Genomic DNA, 26,796 nt, shown 5'->3' with positions numbered 1-26,796 from the left:
TGTCTGGAAAGGCACCATCAATGCAGAAAAATATATTCAGGTTCTAGAACAACATATGCTCCCATCCAGACGTCATCTCTTTCAGGGAAGACCCTGCATTTTTCAACAAGATAATGCCAGACCACATTCTGCATCAATCACAACATCATGGCTGCGTAGGAGAAGGATCCGGGTACTGAAATGGCCAGTCTGCAGTCCAGATCTTTCACCTATAGAGAACATTTGGCGCATCATAAAGAGGAAGGTGCAACAAAGAAGGCCCAAGACGATTGAACAGTTAGAGGCCTGTATTAGACAAGAATGGGAGAGCATTCCTATTTCTAAACTTTAGAAACTGGTCTCCTCGGTCCCCAGACGTCTGTTGAGTGTTGTAAGAAGAAGGGGAGATGCCACACAGTGGTGATTCAACATATTTTTCCCTTAAAATGGTACATTTTCTCAGTTTAAACTTTTGTTCCATGATTTATGTTCTATCCTGAATAAAATATTAGAAGTTGGCACCTCCACATCATTGCATTCAGTTTTTATTCACGATTTGTATAGTGTCCCAACTTTTTTGGAATCCGGTTTGTATAATGTACTTAAAGTATTGGCACCACACTCCTTTGGAAGTGAAGGTGCTCTTAGAAGGACCATTGAGTCCACAAATTAGACAATAACAGAAATTACAGCACTACTTCTTTTTTAAGATGCAAAGTTAGTCACATTTATTTAATCCATATAACACAAGGTAAACCATGCAACAATGTTACATCTCTTTCTCACCATAAATCAAGGAATTTTAGATACATTCAGGCAATGTTTTGGTCCTAAAAGGACCTTTATCAAGCTAAATATGCTGTGAGATTGAAGTAGAGCCAGGAGGAACCACCACCAGTGGATTAAATGAATGTGACTCATTTTGCATCTTTAAAAAAGAAGTAGTGCTGCGATTTTTATTATTGTCTCTATATAATTGATTCATTTATTCATTCAATAAAAACCTTTTTAACCAAAGGCTGGGAGACTGCAGAATTAGATAATTATGGGTCTGCAACACAATGGGGTTCCAAGAATAGATCTTCTCTTGTTCCTCTAAAATGAATGTTCTTCTAGCTTGTAGACTGTAAATAGTCATCAGATTATAGTCTGGTGTAATACAAATCAGACAGATCTGCAGGACATACCACAGATTTTTACATTCCCCTGCAGTCCTTCTTTTGTTATATTAGTGCCCTGGTTAGTGTGGTAAATAGTGCATTAACACTGCTATGCAGTAGTTCTTATGCAGTTCCAAAGTTGCAAAGTTATTTTTGTAAGGCCTCATGCACACAACTGTATGTATTTTAGCAGTCTGCAAAGAACAGATCCGCAAAATACGGATGATCTATATGCTTTATGCATCCATATGTCTGTTCTGCAAAAGATAAAACATGTCCTAGTCTTCGCAGCAAAATGCGGTCCATGGACCTATTGAAGTCAATAGGTCTGAAAAAAATGAATGAATGTAGATCCGTGTTTTGTGGACTGCATAACACATATGGTTGTGTGCATGAGGCATAAGTAGACTACAAGTTGGCTACAAATTCCTTTTCTAAACTAAGTTAGTGTTATCTTTAGTTTGTGCGCTTGTGTGTAAGAAAAGCACTCTTAACCTTGCAGACTATTATGTCTAATACAATGCTTTTTTTGTAGGGTAGCTTGTAAAATATGTATCACTTTTGTGCATTTGGCCACTGTAGTCATTTACCACAGTAGGCAATGTTGCATTCTAATGAATTTGAAAGGACCATTTCTGGGACCTTAAAAAGAGGATTTTTACCCAAAGATAAAACACTGTAGTCATATAGTATACAAGTAAAAAGAATAGCCAAAGTTTGGTTTTGAGCTATCACATGGCAGATTCTAAAGGTCCCTTTACACGGGACAACAATCCTTCCCAACAATCTGCTGCTCGCTGGTGGAGGATCTCTTCCAGAGTATTGGGGGGAGAGATCGCTAATGCCATTGCTTGTCCCCATACTGACTAATGTGCCGGCAGCAGATCTTGTTTACACAGCACGATCTGCTGCCGGCAAACACCGATTTTTGTGTTAGCCCAAACAATCCAATTACCCGATGAACAAGCATTTCACTCGTTTATTGGGTAATCAGCAGTACATTTACACCGCCCTTAAGCATCTGCGCTTCTCTTATTGTACCTTGTTATTATTGTGCTTGTAATGGTTTTGTTAACTGTGTTTTATGCTTTAGGTTATGTTCAAATTGACATTATGTGCTTTTCTGTTGGGGTTGGGGTATTTTTAATGACAAAAGGGTGTCATAACAAATACCTGGATCCCTTTGGAAAACAAGGGTGAATGAGGTCTGTCAGGATACAGTATGTATGGATACATTTGATCAGATATATGACACAGTTGATGATAGAGCTTTTTAAATACATAATATAATGTTATTATACTTATTGATTTTGAATTGGAACCTAAATATTTTCAGGAAGAATGTACCCCTTATATTGAAAATGCATATAAATTCCTTAACCCATACAGTATAAAAGCATTTGGCATGTTGTGTGCTTACATGGTCAGGGATCTATTCTAATGTCCTTGCATTTTGCAGAAGGGGGGATGTTTTCTTACTTTGTAAGACCAGCAGAGAGTATTGGTTGATTGCCAGAATGATTATTTTGAGATAAGAAAACGGGAAAGCGTATAATCCCTTCAGCCATAAGAATGCAAGAGAACCTACTGAAGAAAAAGACAACATAAAAAGCTGTGCATATGTATCTATGAAAACATGTGGCTATGAAGCTGCAGGTATTGTGCACAGAAAGACGAAAAGGTGTGTACTAAAAACCAATCAGATCTTTTTTTTTAACCTGGATTGATAAATGACAATACACTTTTATTGTGTTTTTTTTTTTTTTTTAAATGTACACAGTCTTGACAAATTTTTTTAACAAAATGGCACATCTAAATACAACCTTCACTGTCTTTGGGGCTGACGAATAGAGTCGAGTAGAGTGAGTGGAATGGTGGTCGGGTATGAACACTACCACTCCATTCACACAGGGAGCTCTGGTTTTCTGGACTCCTATTATTAAAATCCCCAGTGATCATACATTTATGACCTATCCTATTTACGACTTGCTCCTTACAGAGAATGCAACCCATGCAGCTATGGGTGTAGCTATAGGGGGTGCAGTGGTAGCAGTCGCTACTGGGCCCAGGAGCCTGAGGGTGCCCAAAGACCCTTGTGCCACATAAAAAGACACTGGTATTATAGAAAGTGTGTGTGTGCATGGGGGTATCGTTTCAATTTTTGCCTCAGGCAGCACAAAGTCTATATGTTTCCCTGCCCCTGGACACAAAGCGCTGAAGAAAGGGAGGCCCAAGCTGAACCCTTGCACCAGGGCCCATGAGCCTTTAGCTATGCCCCTGCATGCAGCACAATGTACATCATCTGCACATGTGACCCTTGATCTTAACCTAGGTGCATGCTTACTGCTACAGTTTTAATGGTACAGTACGGTCAAAATACAGTCCATGCAACAAAGTGAATGCTTATATTTATATTGAATTTGCAATCCCTGTCCCGCAGAAAATTATGTAGCATGACATATCATAGTGTACATAACATGACAAGTCAAAATATGACAACACCTATTATTGCATCTAGTACCATCTCTGGGATTCAGTTCTGGTGATGTTTAGAACATGCCGGAAAGCTTTGCATTGTGAGAATGCGCAGCACATGGGAAGTTAAGCTATTAGAAAATGAAATGCTCCAGTTCTACTTGTTTTAATTGTCTTGATGTAAGATCGACTGATCAAAAATATAGGACTATAGTTACAGAGAGACATACCAATGGTGCAACCTGTGCAGTAAGCAAGTGTTTTGAGAATATTTTGTGAATGTTTTGGGAATATTTTATGATTAGTATTAATGTTACCATTTTTCACATCTTCTACTACAGAACAAGTACAGTATTTGCTATACTGCACATTGTAAGCAAATTAAAAAAAAAAAATATTTGACTGATTTTGTCATCTTTATTCAAATTTACTCTACTGATGAAAAAACTGAACAGTGAACGGAATGAATCATGTAACTTCACAATAACAAACAATGCTGGGTTCATCTAATATAAATATGATCATATAACAAAAATTATGACTGACACATATCACAGACATTCAGAGAATAACAGGGATTTAATAGTTAACATTTGAAAACAACATTTTTCTGTATACCCATTATGCACTTTTTTTTAGCAGACATGTCAAAACACTTCATTCTATGTGTGACATTAGAACGTATATGCTGTATCTATTGTAAGACAGGGAAAAATACGTTAATTATGTGGTCTTATGCTCTGTCATCTATGTATCTGGAAATATCATTTAACCTTAGGCTCTGAATGGGATTCTTTCATTGAAAAGAAAACAGGAAGGAAAGTAGGAGGCAATATAGTCATGTTGCTTATTTCTGTCTATGACTAAAGCCTGCCAAACATTAGCTTAATGGCTGAAATGGTTCTTCATCACATGGAGGCAAAGAAACATCTTTATTAAGTTAAAAGCACTTAGAATAACTTATTCGGAGCTTACCCTCTTTCTTTCAGTATCTTCAACAAAAGGATTTCCTGAGAGGCAACAGGGAAAGTTAAAAATGTATTGTTTTACTTGAATGTAGCGGTGCTGTAGAGATATGAATGTGGCACAGGAGACCTTGTAATCTAATAATCATATATAGTGTCAGATACAATGATGAATTACCTGATTACTGAAGTCATCGGATCTTATTCTGAATAGAATCAGTGGAATTCACAACCAAGAGTTAGAACATTAGAAGTATGAGAGTCTGGTTTTGGTCACTGGCAACCTTAGTGGTGGTATCATTTTGGTTGCATATTTACACAGCAGTCCATGGTTGTAATATTTAGTGCAGAGAGACTTGTACATGATAGACTTTCGACTTCCTAAATTTCTCCTGAACACTGCCAAAGTATTTTACATCAGTCATCTTATACAGAATTCAGTTATGGCGCTTGGTTTTCTATCAGTTATTTTAGTTGTTTTCTTTAGGTTCCTATTTTGCTTTTAGGATGAATACAATAAACAATCCCACAATTTAATGAGTTTGAAGAATTTAAAGAAACAGACAATAGTCAGGAACAGAGCCAAGGGTCATCACTAGGAGAGCAAACAGACTGCAGCAGGCCAGAAGATGAGACTGGAGAGTAGTTAGAAACTGAGCCAAGGACTAGAGCGAGAATAACTCAACTGGAGCATAGTCAGACAGCAATGGGTCAAAACCAGGATAGCCAGAGTGGAGAAAAGTCATATGGAGATGTGGATCAGAGCTAGGAGGACCAAACAGGAACCTAGTACCAGAATGAGCAGTCAAAGACAAAGTCAGGTTCCAGACCTGGAATCACAACCAGGAGAACATTGAGGAACCACATGCCAGTAACAAAGTCCAGGAACAGTCTGGGAGTCAGAACCATGGTGACTTGAGCCAGATACCACAGGAGCAGGAGCCAGATGGAGCCAAACAGGGCTTATCTATGCATTCAGGCAATAAATGAGAGACCTGGCTCAGTTTAAAATAAAAAGCCTATATAGGTTTGTCAGACACAGCCCCAAAAAGAAGCATCATGTTGTATAGCAACAGAACCCCAGAACCATAATGAGTTATGTTTTGCTTCAGCAATATGTGATTGTGCAACAGAGACAGAATGGCACTAGTTCTTAAGGAGATACTATACATAATATTTTGTAAGGGTATGATTGTTCATGTACTTCATGTCTCAACAACGGTCTTCTGAGACCTTAGGGGTGACACAAAATTTTAAAAAATGTTTTATTTAATTGACTGTAATGGAAAGAGGATACAATTTAAAAAGGTATTTTAGTTGAATATTGTGCTATTTTAAAAAAAAGTGAAACAATAGACAATTTTTTTCTATTTAAAAACTTTCCCAGTTATAAAAAATAAAACCAAAATATATTATAAAAAATTGAAGAAAAATAAGGCCTTATGGGTCAGCAAAAAAGACACAAAAATCATTAAAATAACTGATCGAAAAGTAAAATTATGGCTTTTGAAGCGTCGTCGTGTGCTAAAAAAATAAAAGTGTGTCGGGGAGTGGGGTGAGGTAATGGCTCGGTAACTGGTAAAATTTCCTCTCAACTCTCCATCAAAATGTATCTTGCTGATAAGGGTCAGTCTCATAGGGTTGAATATGTTAACTCATTCAAACAATAGTTGTTACTGTTCTACCATCAGAGATTTCAAACAGACGCTCCAATTTCACTGCCGTCTATGGCCCTGTTTACTCTAAAACTGGCCCTGTACATTAAGTGATAATGTGAGAATCAAATTACAATTTTATGCATGAAAAAAAGCCTGACAGTAGTGCTTGTAGTCTCAGTTTTTGTCTTCACCCATGCTTGGGATATAGTTGTGATGTTTTTTCTTATGTAATATATTAAAGTGAATGTGTCATAAAAATGAACTGCTGTTTAATTCACTTTTTTATGTTTAACAAATTTTTGATGATGTTATTTTTAATTTTCCATGTCACTTTTTATATTTCAACTAAAACAACAAATCCTACAGTTTTTACACTGTGTATAATAATTGGCGTCACTTCTTGGTTTGTACAGATCACTTTACTGCAGTTACCTGAGTATCTGTCATTCTAATCCTGCCTGTAATGATATCACCTCTGTGTATAGATAAGCCAGGATCACAATAGGTGATTGTCAAAGTTTATCTATGCTTTTCTTTGTGCAATGACCTCTGCACAGGTCACAGCGCATGCCCAGAAAACTCTCTCATGTAAATCAATAGGGTCAGCTCCTGACCATTGTGTCTATGTGACTATGGACCATGGGGATGCCATAAAGCAAATTCCTCATGCTTTGTAAATGTTGTTAAGAACAGCTCAGGCAAGATGGCCGGCCGCCCCCATAATAATGTTCAGGAAATAAAATTAAAAAATCTACCATCAGAAAATAAAAACAAATTAGAAAAAAAAGATGTACTACTATCTGGTTTTAGGCTCCATTCACACGTCCGCAACGTGTTTTGCGGATCCGCAAAACACGGACAACGGCAATGTGCGCTCCGCATTTTTTGCGGACCGCACATTGCCGGCACTAATAGAATATGCCTGTTCTTGTCCGCAATTGCGGACAAGAATAGGACATGTTCTATTTTTTTGCGGAACGGAAGTGCGGATCCGCAATTCCGTGTCCGGTTGTGCTGCCCCATAGAAATGAATGGGTCCGCAATTCCGTTCCGCAAAATGCGGAACGAAATTGCGGATGTGTGAATGGAGCCTTAACCAGCAAATACATTTTGGTGACACATTTCCTTTGATAGTTTCATTTAAAAAACGGACTGCAACCTAACAGAATTCAAAGCAAGAAATGTCTCAAGTGCCAGTCTCAAAAGGGCACAGGCACAGCATACTATTTCTGTTAGACGGATGTTTTACATGATAGACATGGTCTCAATTTACTGCGCATCATCCCCTGGAAACCCTTTCTTTTTTTTTTACATTTTGTCTGAAATATTTTCTTTTAAGACAAAGTTAAAATAGACAACATTCTAAAATAAAAACATGGTTCCTTTTAGAGTTGAATGTTTTTCCAGACAGTAGGGAAAGTAATTAAAGAAACTGCAGCCAGTGCCTGTGTCTGAGAGCGAGATAAGCTGGACAGTTGAACAGACACGAGGCACAATTGGTGACCAAGGATAGACATTCCCAAGGGAACTCAGCATGTGAAAACACAAGAAACTTCTTTCCCATTTGAAACATGACTGGACAGCGATCGAACTCTGGCTGTAAGACATTGCTGACCAACACGCTACATAACCTCATTTTTAAAGAGGGCGGCAATGCACACACAGGCACGAAGGAGGCTTATAGTCATCCTGCATTTCAAGCTCATGTCATAGGCTTGTGATTTTCTTAGGATGGATTCACACTACATTGTTTTATGCTGTTTTACATAATGAAGAATTGATAAGTGAGTAGGAAGCAAATATCACTTATAGAGCAATTTATAGAGGAAATTTCTAAATGTAATGAATCGCTATGATGCTTTAAAGGGGTTGTCCCACAAAAAATATTTTACCGTTTTCACACCAGCAGCTGCTCTGAATACTTTTGTTATTGCATGTAATAAAAAATTTAGCATAACCACTGAGTTATTCAATAAAATGTATCTGCATAGCGCCACCTGCTGTTTATTTGTTTCTTATTTCTTTGACCTGCTCACTGAGAAGGCCGCACATACTCAGTTTCATCCTTCAACTTCCTCCTGAGCTGTGATAGGGAGAGCTGAGACACACCCCCTGAGCTGCAGCAGAAAAGACACTCCCCTTGAGCTGCCAGCTTGAAATAAATCTGACAGAGCAATGAGTGGGGAGATCTCTGGATCCATGTGAGGTACAGCACTGGTTTGGCTTTTTTTTTAGAAAAAAAGCAGTCATGTACTATATGCTATCTGATTTTCATTTTTTTTACATTGGTCATGGGTTAACCCCTTTAAGTGACCAACATTTGTAAAGCGCTTTTCTCACAGGGGCTCAAAGTGCACGGATAGTTGAGTGGCTGGAGTGACTTCCTGGGTAGCCAATGGCTGCAATATAGGCCCCAAAAGACAATGTACACTAGGGTCAGTTTCGCAAGAAGCCAATTTGTCTATTTGTATATTTTTTTACTTTAGGAGGAAACCAGAGTAACTGGAGGAGACCCACACAAACACAGGGAGAACATACAAACTCCATGCAGATGTTGTCCCTGTCGTGTTCGAACTCAGGACCCCAGCGCTGCAGGGACCAATGCTAACCACTGAGCCACTGAGTTAATGTTTTTTTTTTTTTAAATAAAAAGTAGGGAATATATTAGAATTAATCATCATCCTGAACTCCATCCACTCTAGCACCACTGCTATGATCATCCCTGCTTAGTTTTGTTTTTCTGATTATAGGGATGACATGCCGGTATATAGTATGTGACTTCTCCAGCCCATCACTGACCTCACCAACCTTGTGTCGTATACCACTGAAGTCAGTGATAGGCTGCAGCAGTCATGAGAGCAATACAGCAAGCCATCACTGAAGCCAAAAACATGATGTCATGGCTGCTGCGGTGGAGAGGATCAGAAAAGCAATGCTGCAACAGAAGGGGTACTTTATTATTACTCTAATATATTCCCTGCCATATCAAATAAATGTTTAACTTGGACAACCTCTGGGTTAAGCGATTGCACACCACTATAACGAGTAGAGCTACAGTATGTTTGCTCCAAATCTGAATTTATTGTGATCCGATTCACTTTGTAGGATTCAAATTGGTACTAGAATGCATGAGTTAGAATGAGTTTGCATTCATTCAGTCAGGATAAGATTTTTCAGATGTCAAAAAATTTAATATCTTTGGGTCCAATAAAACTTAAAAAAACAAAAATGAAATAAGAAATAAGAAATAATAATGGTTATAAACAGAAATAGTTAGGGTGCCTGTACACCTTTTATAACATGTTCCACCTCTAAAGCTAATATCTTCCCATTGGGCTTTTTTTTCTGATTGGTCCCTCCGTAGCGCTGCATTGCCCCAGCTCTGTTCTGGCATCCAATATGGAAATGAGTAGCAAAGGTACAGAGAGGAGGAGGCCTCAGCTCTCCTTAGTGGGCGTCTTCTTCTCCCTTGCTGTGACACTTTTCAATCGTGGCAGACTGCTTCTCAGCCAGAGAGAAGACATGCTGTTCTCTTGACATTTACTAAATCTCAAAAGAACAGCCTGTGGAAGCAAGTACTTCCTGATCGATGCCATTTTGACCAGAGAAGAAAAGGCAACAGGCAGACGAGAAGAGGGCCCAAAGATCCGGCACTCGGATCTTCAGTTCCTCTTCTTTTCCGCCTGTCGCGTCTTCTCTGGTCAAAATAGCATTGGTCGGGAATTACTGGCTGTGAAGCGATTGGATAGCGATTGGAAGAAGATGCCTGGTGAGGAGGGCAGAGGTCTCCTCCTCCATGTATCTTTGCTACTCATTTGCATATTTGGCAAGAGAACAATGCGAGGGCAATGCGGTGCAATGGAGGAGTCAAAATCTGAAAAAAAAAAGTACAATTGCATCTGATAAAGGCAGACTACAGCAGAAGGTATTAGTTTTAGAATAAAAAATCCAGTGAAATGTCCTCTTGAAACATGTATCCACGCAGCACAAAGTGAAATATTTTTCTTCTGTGACAAATGAACTTTATCTTCTGTGACACAAGGGGATTTTCTAAGCCTGTAATCTTGATGACTTATACTTAGGTTATGTCCTCAATATCAGATTAGTGGGGGTTCAAATCCTGACACCCACACTGATCAGCTGTTTGCTCAGGCTGCTGTGCTTCACAACAGACACCAGAACAGCACAACTCCCTACACCTGGTAGAGGCTGAGAATGGTACTGCAGCACTGTACTTATAAAGAGAGGTCATCAATATTACAGTCCCAGAAAACCCACTTAAAGGTAGTCTGTCCCCTACTTTGAGCATTTTAGACCACTCATATCACGTTATAGCACAGTTGCCCAACATAGAAATAGTACCTTTATTGTGTCTGTCCAATGTCCAGAAGTTGAAAAAAACAGTTAATAAGGATATGAAGATTAGGTCCTGCAAGTGCCCAGGGTTTGCGTTGTGGCCTCTCTGATGTGCCAGCATAACTGCTCCCCTTGCAGTCCTCTGGCCTGCCTTCTTCTCCAACTTCATCCTCCTCCTCTGGCTTAGGGATCTCGTGCGAGCGCCAGTCACCGCTGAGCCTGCACATGCACACTGCTCTTCCCACTATGGGCAGAGGCACCGACCTTAACAGTGCACATACGCGGGCCTGGCTGTGACCGGCGCTCGCACGAGATCTCTAAGCTTGATAAGAGCAGTCTAAAACGCTCAAAGTAGGTGACAGACTCCCTTTAAAGGACTAAGCAAATTAAGTTAGATGACCTATTAGATGTTGTAACATCTAGGTTCTCAACTTGTGGTATTTGTATGTAAATGCCATGTCTTGAGGGACACTACACTCATGTTGTGCTTTTAATAGGTGCAGCAAAGTGTATGATTATAGCCTTGCAGGTATTTTGCTGTAATTTATCTAAATAAAGGGTATAGTGCCTGGCTTAGGGACACTGAAAAACACTGCTTTAACATACTTTTCTCAGACAGAGGCATAGCTAACGGCTCAAAGACCCTGGTGCAAGAGTTCAGCTAGGTCCCCCTTCCCTCAGTGCTTTTTGGCAAGGGGCAGAGGTGCATCTAGCCTTTCTGCTGCCCGAGGCAAAAATTGAAATGGCATCGCCCCATGCCAAATTCTCAACCTAACCTCTTCTCTCCAGCCCTTCTGTTAAAGACATATTCGGAAAACATTACATACAGCTCTACAAAACATATAGGGTAATACAGCGCCACATAACTCTTACATCCAGTGATGTCTCCTCTGATGTTGCTGTTCTATTTCCTCATCTTCTCCTTTCAGACCAGACAACCATGGCAATTTCTTTCAGCAATCTCTTGTCTCTTAAGAGTTTTACAAAAAGACATCTTAGTTTTGTCCATTATCTTCCCATCTTCTCAACACCCCAATACTGTGACCACTGTGCTACCCAATACTATATTACAGAAACAGATAATCCCCCTGAAAATATTAGTGTCCTATTCAATCATTATTGGCACACAGTGCCCTAAAAAAATAACTGCCCCAGCAAATAGTATCCCTGATATTAACAGTGTAAACATAATGTCCTACGAAAATAATTATGCTAAGCTGATACTGTGCCAGGGTGCCAACCACAGTAATAGTGCTCCCCAAAGTCCCACCAATAGAAATATTATCTTCCAGAGTGCACTTAGTGTCAATATTGCCCCCAATAGTAATAATGCCCCCTTGTGCCCATACTAGTAATCATGTTCCCCATAGTCCCGAAGTAGTAATAAATTCCCCCTTATTATATGCACCAGTACAAAGAAATAGCCCCTTACAATGTGCACCAGTACAAAAAATACCACCTTATACAAAGAATACCCTCTTACATTTCAGATCAGACCACCATATCAGATCCTTAGATCAGACCCCCATATCAGATCCTCAGATCAGACCCCCATATCAGATCCTCAGATCAGACCCCCATATCAGATCCTCAGATCAGACCCCATATCAGATCCTCAGATCAGACCCCCATATCAGATCCTCAGATCAGACCCCATATCATATCCTCAGATAAGACCCCGATATCAGATCCTCAGATAAGACCCCAATATCATATCCTCAGATCAGACCCCCATATCAGATCCTCAGATCAGACCCCAATATCAGATCCTCAAATCAGACCCCCATATCAGACCTCAGACCCCCATATCAGACGTCACATCAGACCTCCATATTAAATCCTCAAATCAAACCCCCATATCAGATCCTCAAATCAGACCCCCATATCAGATCCTCAGACCCCCATGCTAGACCCCCCATATCAGATCTCAGATCAGACCCCCTTTAGACCTCAGATCAGTTCCTAAAGTCAAACCCCCATATCAGATCTTCAAATAAGACCCCCATATCAGATCCTGAGGCCCTCATATCAGATCCTCAGATGCCCATATCAAGCCTCAGATGAGACCCTCATCAGACCTCCATGTTAGATCCCCCCATATAAGATCTCAGATCAGCCCCCCTTTAGACCTCCATGTTAGACCGCTATAGTAGATCATCAGATCAGATCCTCATATCAGATCCCCATATCAGATTTAAGATCAGACCCCTATATCAGATCCTCAGACCCAGGGGCGTAGCTCATGGGCCCTGGTACAAGAGCTTAGCTTGGGCCCCCCACTTCACTCAGCGCTGGTGCACCTAGCTCTTTTGCTGCCCAAGGCAAATATTGAAATGTCCACCCCCCTTCCCTCCAGTCCTACTGTTAAAGGGATTGTCCTCTTTTTACTACTGATGACCTATCCTCAGAATAGGTATAGTAAGGACCAGCACTCGCTTCAGTAATAATTTCAAATAGATTTAATGGTCACATACAAATGATAAGTGACGCGTGCGTTTCGGCTACTGTGAGCCTTTGTCAAAAGGCTCACAGTAGCCGAAACGCACGCGTCACTTATCATTTGTATGTGACCATTAAATCTATTTGAAATTATTACTGAAGCGAGTGCTGGTCCTTACTATACCATTATCTGTGGATCTTCCTCCCGGGACGCGCGCACCGCACCGCTGAAAGCAGAAGTGCCGCTTGTATCTTCTCTTGGATCTATCCTCAGAATAGGTCATCAATACCAGATCATCCTCACCTTCTCAACAGCCCATTCTGCCACCCCCAATACTGTGCCCACTGTGTACCCCAATACTTTCCTGCAGAAACAGTCCACCTTAAAATACTGATACCACACAGATAAGACCCCTATTAAACCTCCAGACCCCCATATAAGACCCCCATTAGACCTCCAGACCCCTATTAGACCCCATATCAGACCTCCAGACCCCCATATCAGACCTCTAGACCCCCATTAGACCTGCAGACTCCCACTAGACCTCCAGACCTCCATATCTGACCTCTATTAGACCTCCAGACCCCCATATCTTACCCCCATTAGACTTCCATACCCTCAATCAGACCTCCAGACCCCCAATCAGACCCCCATTAGACCTCCAGACCCCCAATCAGACCCTATTAGACCTCCAGACCCCCAATCAGACCCCCATTAGACCTATAGACCCCCAATCAAACCCCCATTAGACCTCCAGACCCCCCAGTCAGACCTCTCCAAACCCCCCTGTCAGACCTCTTCAAACCCCCTAGTCAGACCTCTCCAGACCCCCCCAGTGAGACATCTCCAGACCCCCCAGTCAGACCTCCAGACCCCCCTGACAGACTTCCAGACTCCCCACAGACCTCCAGACCCCCCAGTCAGACCTCCAGACCCCCCTGTCAGACTTCCAGACTCCCCACAGACCTCCAGACCCCCCAGTCAGACCTCCAGACCCCCTCATTAGACCACTTCAGACCTCCAGTCAGAACTCCAGAACCCCCCAGTCAGACCTCCAGACCCCCCATAGACCACTACAGACCCCCATTAGACCTCTCCAGACCCCCCATTAGACCTCCATATCAGACCTCAGATCAGACTGTAAAATAATAAAGTAAACAGATGAAAAGTAGTAAGTGGCACCACCAACAGGGCAGATATAGAACCGGTGCTCACTCTGCGACACACCCTAAGTCGCTCAAATGTAGACATAAACTGGAAAATTGTAGTTGGAGCGCACACATGTATCTAGCACTACACGGACCCAACAAATGAACCCATTTGATTTATTGTAATAAAAATGCAAATCATAAACAATATAAAATCGCTATTAATAAAAATAAAATAAAATAAATAATATAAGGAATACCGTTTAATGTTGGCGGCACTCAAAATAGTATCTCAATCCCTTAGGCGAGTGATACCTGTTGCAATGGAGCATAGAGTAACCACCAAATAAATCAATATTTATGTTTCATCTATTTATGTGGTGGTTACTCTACGCTCCATTGCAACAGGTATCACTCTCCTAAGGGACTGAGATACTATTTTGAGTGCTGCCAACATTAAACGGTAGTCTTTATATTATTTACTTTATTTTTAATAGCGATTTTATATTGTTCATGATTTGCATTTTTATTACAATAAATCAAATGGGTTCATTTGTTGGATCCATGTAGTACTAGATACCTGTGTGCCCTCCAACTACAATTTTCCAAAATAATAAAGTAACATACCTCTCCTGCTGCCACTCTCTTTGTCCTGGCTGTCTTTACTTCTCAGGGCCCGCTCTGCAGTCACATGACCTCCTGCAGCGTCAGGTCAGAGTGCGCTCTGTACGTCCTGATGCTGCAGGCAGCCAGGACACAGCAGCACGGGCCCTGAGAAGAGAGAGCAGGAGGAGGGGTAAGTACTGTACAGCGCTCACCGCACTTCTCTCCCCTCCGCCTGCAGACTAGTGAGCGCTTCAATTATGGAAGCGCTCGCTAGTATTCCCTTAATAAGATGCACTGCATCTTATAAAAGGAAAAGTACAGTACCACAGGCAAGGCGGGCCTCTGCAACCCCTATAGTTACGCCAGTGCTCAGACCCCCATATGAGATTTTCAGACCCCCATAGCAGATCTTCAGACCCACATATCAGACCTCAGATCAGACCCAAAATAAATAATTTAACTTACTTCTCCTAGCGCTACACTGCAGGTCTGGTGTTTTCTCCCTCAGTCCCCGCTCGCTGGTCTTCTCTGGTCCTGTGCTGTACCTGAGTGCAAACAGCGTCAGGTCATAGTGCGTGCCTACGTCCTGACGCTGCATGCAGTCAGGACAGTTCAGCATGGACCTGGAGAAAACCAGGGAGGAGGGGTGAGTACAGAACTTCACTCACCTCTCCCCTCAATTCCTGTAATGTAAGCGCTCAGTAGTATTCACTTTATAAGACGCACTGCTTATTATAAAGCAAAAGATACATTAATTAGCAGTGCTCCACTGTGGGCCCCCCTGGCTTAGGGACTAGTCACAATTGCAACCACTGCAATCCCTATAGCTGATCTCAGAAAATGTTAATATCCCTACAGGAGATTGCCCTCAACTATAGTTCAGTCCAAATTGTGATGGATGCAGTTCAAAGGTGCTTCTCAGCCAATCAGGTAAAAAAAAAATGGAATAATTAACATGCAGCAACTTCCCTATTCCAGGTGCTCACACCCATATAGGGTCAAAGTTAGCTAAATGATCTATCATTGTTTACCTATTTAAATATGTTCATGTGATGGTGAAATATCAATAAAAGGTGCACTGTAAATAGGTGGAACGTTGAAATGTTAATAAATTACTGTACAGTACATCTTTATTTGGTGTCCACAATATCATTGCCTGTAGGCTACAAATGATTTATTGTTTAAGCAGTCAGTAGTTTCTTGGCCATTTCTGAAAAGTATACCAGATACCTTGAACTGATCTCATGGAAGAACGGGGGATTACAAAAGTCTGTTTGGTTTGCCTCAGCCTGATTCCATTAGATATGCTGAAAATACTATGACAACTAATGGTGTAGCTTTCCTCTTCAACAAAGCATGGAGATAATAAGCATGGAATGATTATATACCTCCTATGAAGGAGCCTTGCAGATGCAGCTGAGATGTATGAGGAGGGCAAAATAGGTATCTTTTCCACATTAAGTTCTTTATAACCATGATGAGTCTAATGTACTGAGAGTTAAGATTACTTCTTTCATTTTAAATGTGACGCAAACAAAAGGTATGTGGATTGAATACGGAAAAATAATACGGTCTTGTGGGAAAAGGTGTGATGTGCTAAAGATAATAAGCAAGCGGTATGGGGACAAACTATCATCTTAATGATCACTTGTCCTCATAAAGTACAACGACCGATGCGTGTAAATGCAGGTAATGAGTGTTGATTGACATTCTGTTATCGCTGATTGATGCTAGTTACCAGAAGGAATGTCTGCACGTAAAAAAGGACCCTTCTTTACGTATTATTACACCAGTTACAAGGAACATCATGAGTTCTATCAGTAGCAAATGAAAAAATAAATTTATTTAAAATAAAGCCATATCTAAGTGTCCTTTTATATTGGCAGATATTCTGCCCGGTAATGAGCTCCAGTCGATGATAGCATGCTGATCTGCAGTGCTCATTACCAGCATCTACATGTAGCAATCATTGTACGAGTACGAAGGATTATTGACGCAATTGTTCGCCCCCATATGGTTTTATTATTAGCAGCACGTCCCCTGTTTTCATGGAGTAATGCACTGCCAATAAACAAGCATTTCGATACGATTACCCATACAAACGTTTGTCAGGTAATTGGCAGCATGGTTATACGGGTTAATGATCGGGAAAGAGAGCTCTTGTTAGGACCTGAACTAGAGATTTCTCTTGGAGTCATCGGAGAAGATTGGAAGTTCTGCTGTGTACACAAGATGAGATAAAACAAAATGCCTCTAGAGAAAAATCGTACATCCCATATTATGATATCTCACTTAACAATACAACTTTTACTAACAGTAAATTCTGACAATTCCTGTGGTTGTAAAAGTAGATGGAGTCAATTTTTTTCGTTGGAGAAACATGGTTAGGGATTAGCCAGTGTTGTCAGTTGCATATCATTGTGGTGCACCTTTTACAGTATTTTATATATTTTTTTTATATTTGAATTCACACACTACTCCATCTTGTGTAGGATGCCATTGTGGTGCATGTGGTCCGCTGCCGATATCCTCCATTGTATGCATTTTTGCTGGGGATTGCCGTTAGCAACGGATCACATGCGGAGGAATTGCTCCCCCGGTTATAAACACGCTACAGTGTTTGGGGTTTTTGAGCATTTCATCCCATTTAGGCCACTTTATTTCAGTTATTTTTCTTGGTTACTAAATGACCCTAATAGTAGGCAAAATCCTGGCATTTTTAAGAGAATTAAGATTGCCATTCACTAAATCAGCAGATTTCTGGCATCTGAGGGCACGTGGAATGTTGTTTCTGTGTACACTAATGACTTATTGAGGAGGAAGCATCAGCTCAGACAGCTTCCAGTCACACTGCCGGCTTCTGGCCGCTAATGATCCTTTCAGAACCCTCAGTCTGTTCTCATCAGCCTTGCTTGTTTTCACAGGACACCAGTTGTTGATATAAACCGATTTTTCCCTGTGAGGCATTCTCAGGCCGTAAGCCTTTCCTTGTTCCTGCACCCTCATCTGCTGCTCCATCATGCTCATAAAAGAAGAGACCTTCAGCCATTGAGATGATGGTGTTATTCTCAGGATTAGTGGTGATATGGTATATCGCTGGAAACATTGCTTCCTTCATGGTATAGCCATAGAAGCCCACGCCATTGAGTATCTTCTATACTTATTGATCAAGCAAGTGAAGTAAGCAATTGTTTTGTAGGTTTTGTTTAACTTATTCACTTGAGATGACGCAGTACCCTATTGGGGTTGCTGCAAAGGGTTAATTGCTAAATGTCATTATTGAATTAAATGTTGTGATTTGTTTTGTTGTGTACCTTATTGCATTGTATGGATAATTAATGGTTAACACCTTTGCTCACTGCTTTAGGTAGCAGGGAGATGGACCTGGGTCCAACCCCTGGTTAGATAAAGTCAGTGCAGTGGAGTTTTAGCTGTTCTACAGTTAAGACCTACATGTGCAAACCTCTCAGAGCTAGGTCCAAGTTCAAAGAATACACATCTCTGAGACTCCTACGGCCAAGGAAGTAACTTCACCCTCAAAGAGCTCCAGAGAGAAGGAAATTAGAAGGTCTGGGACCCTCGGGGCCATGCATCATAGTCAGATAGCAAGCTATTACGCACATTCATGGCCGAGAGACTTTGCTGCTGTGAGAGGGAACATTACTAACACACTCTTCCACATTTTGCTAACTCTATCCTATAGTTGCACCCCTCAGCCCGTGAGTTGAAGAAACATTCAACAAAATGCCTACTGTTTTGCAGACAGACTTGAGAGAGAAACAGAGAGAAGTGTTATAATCTCCATTATGTCGCTGTTCATACCCTGCTATTGGGGAAGGATTGCACCATGTTATATGCTTTGGAAATGTGCCTTGTTACTGCCGGATGTACCGCTACTACTACTCCCAGACTGCACTTTAGTAAGGAGAGACTTATTGATACCCACTGGCCTGGTTAATGACTCCACCACCATCCATTGGCCATTACACTCCTGCCTTGCACCCAGATATAAAGGGCGCCTGAAATACCATCAGGCAGGAGCCCCAACTCCAGTGAAGACCTGAGCGAAGAAAGGGTGAACACTCCTGCCACTGCTTGGCCCCAGGGAGAACCAGCGGGGAGACAGCCACTGTGACCTGTGAGTACTAAAACCACCTTCTGGGCCATCACTAGCACTCCCATGGTGATGCCATACTTTTAATTACACCTGCTCACCCCTTCAATTGGTACAGCGAGTAAGTAAATAAAGCAGAAGGCAGCGCTCATATGAGCACTGCATTAGAGATGGCCTTGCAATTCACCCAGCGGTCGTTTCACGGCGATTCGGCGAACATGCGAACATATGGCGCCATATTCTTTTGCATTGTGCCGAACTTTGACCCATGACATCCATCAGGTGGGACAGGACAGCCAATTGAGATATTTCAGCACATGGACACACCCCCACCCTATAAAAGAACCCGATCTGGCAGCCATTTTACATTCTGTGTTTTGCCAGTGTAGGGGGAGGTTGTTTTGTGGAGCAGGGACAGGCTTTTAGGGCCACCAAACTAGGGTTGAAACGATTACTCGATTGAATCGAGTAATTCAATGCAAAAAAATCAACGATGCAAATTTTTTGCATCGAGGATTCGTTTGTGTCATGTGACCACAGAGCGGGAGTGAAGCGCTTGCTATTACTTAACGCTCCGTGGTCACCCGCCGGCCCATACCGCGCTGCACTGGATCCTGAGTGACGTCAGGATCCAGTGCAGCACACGGAGAAGAAGAGGAAGGAGCTGTGGAGCGGCGCCCCTACATGAAAAGTAAGTAGTTTATTTCACTGGCGCTGGGGACATGGCACTGAAGGGGGACAGCTGGCAATGGATGACATGGAGGGGCAGATGGGAGTGGGGACATGGAGGGGCTGATCTGATGGCACTGGGGGAGTGGGGGACATGGAGGGGCTAATCTGATGGCATTGGGGGACATGGAGGGGCTGATCTGATGGCACTGGGGGAAAGTGATGGTCAGTTTGCAGTGTTCGCCAGCGAACACATGCGGGCTGCCATCTTTAGTAAGGTAGACTCACCCGTCTGGCAATGCACAGGTAAGCCCTTACCTGTGTCGGGAGCCGGTCTGAAATCAAATGCAGTCACCGGGAGCAGGCAGTTCCGAGAACAGTCGCCGGGGGGCCTTCATCAGGCTGTTCTCGGAACTGCCTGCTCCCGGGGACTGCATTTGATTTGATTGTGGGGCACCCAGCCATACTTCTTTATTTATATGACAATACCTTACCAACATGAACGTGTTCAGTGACTTCCACTGACGCATGTCTACTATGCTACTATATGGCGCCTTTACTATTACCCCACATATGTTTTCTGTCAATGCCGCACTGTGATTTTCTTTTAGGGATGATACGCATGAAATTATATTTTCTCTTGTTTTTTTCTTGTTTTGACATATATACCTGACCATCTATTGTATATTTTATTATTTATATATGACCTTCATTTCACTTTAATTATTATATGTACTTATTAGTGATTTCTATTCATATAATTTTTCATAGATCCCTTGACAAAGGCCAGATATATGGCCGAAACGTTGGGACACGTTATACAAGCCTAATTTGCTATCCGGATGTATCAATTATGTATATATACATGAAGTTATGAAATGATGGAAAACATCAATGAATTAATTAAATTGCATCAAATCTACTCTGGTGTGCCACGAATTTCTTCACTTTGCATTTGATTTCAGACCGGCTCCCGCAACAGGCACAGGTAAGGGTTTACCTGTGCATCGCCGGACGGGTGAGTCTACCTTGCTAAAGATGGCAGCCCGCATGTGTTCGCTGGTGAAGACTGCAAACTGACCATCACTGCTGGGGGACATGGAAGGGCTGATCTGATGGCATTGAGGGACATGGAAGGGCTGATCTGATGGCACTGGGGGACATGGAGGGGCTGATCGGATGCCATTGAAGGAGTGGGGGACATGGAGGGGCTGATCTGATGCCACTGAGGGACATGGAGGGGCTGATCTGATGGCACTGGGGGACATGGAAGGCTGATCTGATGCCACTGAGGGACATGGAGGGGCTGATCTGATGGCACTGGGGGACATGGAGGGGCTGATCTGATGGCACTGGTGGACATGGAGGGGCTTATCTGATGGCACTGGGGGACATGGAAGGGCTGTTCTGATGGCACTGGGGACATGGAGGGGCTTATTTGATAGCACTGGGGGACATGGAGGGGCTTATCTGATGGCACTGGGGGACATGGAGGGGCTTATCTGATGGCACTTGGGGACATGGAGCGGCTGATCTGATGGCACTGGGGGACATGGAGGGGCTGATCTGATGGCACTGGGGGACATGGAGGGGCTGATCAGATGGCACTGGGGGATATAGAGGGGCTGATCTGATGGCACTGGGGGAAAAGGATATGCTGATCTGATGGCACTGGGAGACATGGAGGGGCTTATCTGATGGCACTCGGGGACATGGAGGGGCTGATATGATGGCACTGGGGGACATGGAGGGGCTTATCTGATGGCACTGGGGGACATGGAGGGGCTGTTCTGATGGCACTGGGGGAAATGGAGGGGCTGATCTGATAGCACTGGGGGACATGGAGGGGCTTATCTGATGGCACTGGGGGACATGGAGGGGCTTATCTGATGGCACTTGGGGACATGGAGCGGCTGATCTGATGGCACTGGGGGACATGGAGGGGCTGATCTGATGGCACTGGGGGACATGGAGGGGCTGATCAGATGGCACTGGGGGATATAGAGGGGCTGATCTGATGGCACTGGGGGAAAAGGATATGCTGATCTGATGGCACTGGGAGACATGGAGGGGCTTATCTGATGGCACTCGGGGACATGGAGGGGCTGATATGATGGCACTGGGGGACATGGAGGGGCTTATCTGATGGCACTGGGGGACATGGAGGGGCTGTTCTGATGGCACTGGGGGAAATGGAGGGGCTGATCTGATAGCACTGGGGGACATGGAGGGGCTTATCTGATGGCACTTGGGGACATGGAGGGGCTGATCTGATGGCACTGGGGGACATAGAGGGGCTGATCTGATGGCACTGAGGGACATGGAGGGGCTGATCTGATGGCACTGGGGGAAATGGGTGTGCTGATCTGATGGCACTGGGGGACATGGAGGGGCTTATCTAATGGCACTCGGGGACATAGAGGGGTTGATCTGATGGCACTGTGGGACATGGAGGGGCTGATCTGATGGCACTGGGGGGCATGGAGTGTCTTATCTGATGGTACTGGGGGACATGGAGGGGCTGATCTGATGGCACTGGGGGACATGGAGGGGCTGATCTGATGGCACTGGTGGACATGGAGGGGCTTATCTGATGGCACTGGGGGACATGGAGGAGCTGATCTGATGGCACTGGGGGAAATGGATGTGCTGATCTGATGGCACTGTGGCACATGGACGGGCTGATCTGGAGGCACTGGGGGATGTGGAGGGGCTGATCTGATGGCACTGGGGGAGTGGGGGACATGGAGGGGCTGATCTGATGGCACTGGGGGACATGGAGGGGCTGATCTGATGGCACTGGTGGACATGGAGGGGCTGATGAGATGGCACTGGGGGAGTGGGGGACATGGAGGGGCTGATCTGATGGCACTGGGAGACATTATTTCACAAAATACTGTCTGAGGGCTTCGATGTACCTGCTGCTCCAAATAAAAAGGGTGGAGTGATGTGGAGTGATGGTGACACCATGTGCCATGAGGAAGGACTGCAAATTGTTTATGGTCTGAAACGCGTAACTGAACTTGTCCTGTATGTAGAAGATTTTAAATATACCGCAAATAAAGCTATGATTTTCCGCTATTCTGGAGCTGGATTCCTTCAGTTTAAAGCTATTCTAATGTTCTGCCGTGCCAACCATTTTCTCCAGTCTCAGGAAACTTATACCAGCTTGAAAAAAGTAGCCAAAGTGACCCACGCCTGTATTTCGCATTACGAATTCGCATTTCGCGATTTTTAAGTCAATGGGGGATAGATCCGTTTTCTATTGTGGCAGATTGTGCCAGAGAAAACGGATCCGTCCCAATTGACTTGCATTGGGGTCATGGTGGATCCGTTTTGCTCAGCATCCCCAGGACGGAAAGCAAAACACAACATGTTGCGGTTTGCTCTCTAGTCTGGGAACGCAACTAAATGGAACAGAAGGCATTCCGTTCTGTTCAGTTCAGTTTTGTCCCCATTGACGATGAATGGGGACAAAACTGAAGCGTTTTTTTCTGGTATTGAGCCCCTATGACGGAACTCAATACTGGAAAACTTTAACGCTATTGTGAAAGTACCCTTAGAGATGAGCGAATTAAAAAAAAAAATTGATTCACCGGTTCGACGATTTTTTTAAAAACATTTTGGTTCGATACGAATATATTTGTGGCGAATTTCGTTAATAAACGGCTATATCCTGGCTGCAGAGAGCCTTTATAGTGGTGTAGAACACTGTGCCTTGCAGTAACACGCATAGGGAGTCTGCTGTGGTAGTGAAATAATACTGTGAGTCCTACATCTCTGAGCTACTTTCCCGATACACCCCCACACGCACTCTCCGATCCTCACAAGACCGCCTTCTCTCCTCTCCTCTTATCGCCTCTTCCCACAATCACCTCCAAGATTTCTCCCATGCATCCCCCCATACTCTGGAACTCGCTACCCCAACATATCAGACTCTCACCTACAGTAGAATCCTTCAAAAGAAACCTGAAAACCCACCTCTTCAGACAAGCCTACAACCAGTGACCCTGCTGCCTCCATACCGCCATGACCAACTTCACCCGCACCTACTGTGTCCTTCTCCCATACCATGTAGATTGTAAGCCCCCACGGGCAGGGCCCTCTCTCCTTCTGTACCAGTTTGTAACTCGTCTTGTTTATGATTAGTGCAATTGTCTGTATTATGTATGTATACCTCTTCTCATATGTACAGCGCTATGGAATGAATGGCGCTTTAATAATAAATAATAATAATAATAATAATAATATGAAAGGCGTCGCTCTTAGAATCACTGCACACTTCACTTATTTAGGCAGTCACGGGGCCAAAACTGACCAAATAACTATGAACTCAGCCTTACAGGTCGATGTTACCGTCAAGAATCAGCAGTAAGTTTGTGTTGACGTCACTGATTATTTTGCCCTTCCCCTGATCCATCAGAACAATAACCCCCAAAAAACGGATCCTGTCTGTTGAGCATCTGCCTTCACTCGGTCAGCATTTGGTCAGTAATCCATCAGTATTGCTAATGCCCAAAAAAACAGGACTGGATCCAAAACAGAGTTGACCGAGTCAACCATTCAAGAACAGCTGGGTTGCTGGTCAAGACACGACCGCTAGATGACACCGGGAGCTCAGGCCTCTTGCTGCGACTCCTGCTGCCATGCCCCATTACTCTGCTGCGACCTGTGCCTGCGCTAGAAACATTTAGGCCTCTGCCACTCCCCTGTTCAGGCTCTGTCTGACATACTGTTAGATCAGATAAATAAATAAAAAGGAAATTAAAACACCCCAAAAAAGTCTGTAATTTTCTCACTTCACCACACAACGGCAAATACTTTTTTTGTGCTACTAATACACCCAAAAAGGGCTTTAGAACATATAACTGCACCGATGAACGGCAAATATATTTTTCTTTTGCCATTAATACATGACAAAAAGTGCTTTAGAACATATAACTGCACCACTGAACGGCAAATAGGCCCTTATTTTTTTCCACTTATACATGACACAAAAGGCTTTAGAACATATAACTGCACTGCTGAACGGCTAATATATTTTTCTTTTGCCACTAATACACGCCACAAAATCTTTGAAACATACAACTGCACCGCTGACCGGCAAATATATTTTTTCTTTTTCCACTAATACACACCACAAAAGGCTTTAGAACATATAACTGCACTGCTGAACGGCAAATATATATTTTCTTTTTCCACTAATACACTCCACAAAAGGCTTTAGAACATATAACTGCACTGCTGAGCAGCAAATATATTTTTTCTTTTTCAACTAATACACGACAAAAAGGGCTTTAGAACATATAACTGCACCGTTGAATGGCAAATATATTTTATTTTTGCCACTAATACACGACAAAAGGGCTGTAATCTTAGCACTTCACCACACAAAGGCTAATAAGCCCTTTTATTTCCCACTAATACAAGCCACAAAAATGCTTTAGAACATATAATTGCACTGCACAAGGGCAAATAAGACGTAGAAATATTTCCTTGTAATAAACCCTGTTAATGGCTGTATCAAACAGCACTTGCACCCTAATAAGAACGGTTTGCTGGGATTACAGAGTTGTATAAAGGCAATTTGGGTGCCCAGTCAGTGCAGCAAAGTGTAATTGCATTGTTCCTATTACCCAGGCAGTAACTTCCCATACTGAACCCTGTTCAACTTAAATGCTGTGGAATGATTCCTCCCTATCCTTTCCCTACACCTTGAATAATCTTTCCCTGCACTTGTAAATATTTTTTTTTAGCACAATGAATTTTTTTCTTACACTGTCCCTAGTGCCTGCTGACGTCTCTGCACTAAGTACACTGGTAAATAGGGCTGTGACATCACAGGGCTGGCTGGCTGCTGGTTGGCTGCATGCATGGCATTGGCATTATGGTGATCCCGCCTTCCCAGAGTTACTTTCTCCATGTTCTCACACGTGCAGCAGCCATTTTAGGAAAAAATTTGATTCGTTACCACGAAGCGTGAGGAAATTTGGCTTCGGTGCAAATCGAATTTTTCCTGAAATTCGAATCGAATTCCACTTCGTCAGCTTTGATTCGCTCATCTCTAGCCTTAGTGTATGGCTGATCAAGGTCTATGAAAGAGCAGGCAGTTCCTGCACTCTCCCGGCCCTGACTGTCACATGACCACCGGGCCGAAGCAGGAAGCAGCATAGTGATTCCTTGCTGTATACACAGCGCTGATTCAGCGATGTGTATGCAGCGATCTACAAGGCAGGGACACCCAGGAATGGTCCCTGTCTTCTCCCTGGGGTCCCCTGCTGTCTCTGACAGTGGGCCCCCCGCTCAGCAGCTGCACAATTAGTGTGCAGCTGCGATCTCTGAATGGATGTTCCAAAACGTTCATTCAGAGATAAACCCGACCGCCCAGGACGTTTATAGTCAATGGATGGTTGGGAAGAGGTTAAAACATTTTTTTCTGGTGATGTTCTTGTGTGAGGGTTTGTTTTTTTGCAGCATGAGGTGACATTTTCATCTGTACCATCTTGGGGGTACAGTACATAAAACTTTTTGATCACTTGATCATTTACCTTATGGGATAGATTATTTGATATTTTTATACAGCCATTCATTATAGACGTGCGATACCTAATATTTCTATGTTTTGTTTTTTGTTGTTGAAAATCGTACGTGATTCCTGCAAAATATGACTGTCTGAGATACGGTGAGCGGATCTTATCTGTGTAATTTCTGTCAAAGTGTTGGATCCTTTGACTTGCATGATATAACCAGACCAATACTTTTTTTTGTTTATGTCGGCATAACATTTCCTTCTCAGGTGTTAAAGTTAACTCGTTAATAGAGTAAACAAGCTTATATAATCCATAGATCTGAGCACATAGGGGCATATTTATTAAGACCGGCGTTTTAGATAATAAAGCCCTACACCGGTTGTGGATCTGCCTCAGTGGCGCCTCTACATAACTGGTGGATCCACCTCTTCTTCTAAATGTAAGACAGCTTCCTAGCTGTCTTACATTTAGACAATTTTCTACGTCTAAGGGCTCATTCAGACGGCCGTATGCTGTTCGCAAAAATGCAGATCCGTATTTTGCGGATTAGATGCTGTCCCATTCAGTTATATGGGTCCCTTTTCTTCCATTGCACGGCTCAGCAAAACAATGAAACATGTCCCATACTTGTCAGTGAAAATCAAGACATGGCCCTATTGAAGTCTATGGATCAGCAAAAAAAATGAATGCGGGCAT

The sequence above is a fragment of the Bufo bufo genome, chromosome 4 (genome assembly GCF_905171765.1).
Source record: "Bufo bufo chromosome 4, aBufBuf1.1, whole genome shotgun sequence".
Lineage (NCBI taxonomy): Eukaryota > Metazoa > Chordata > Amphibia > Anura > Bufonidae > Bufo > Bufo bufo.
Note: the sequence above shows the minus strand (reverse complement) of the source record.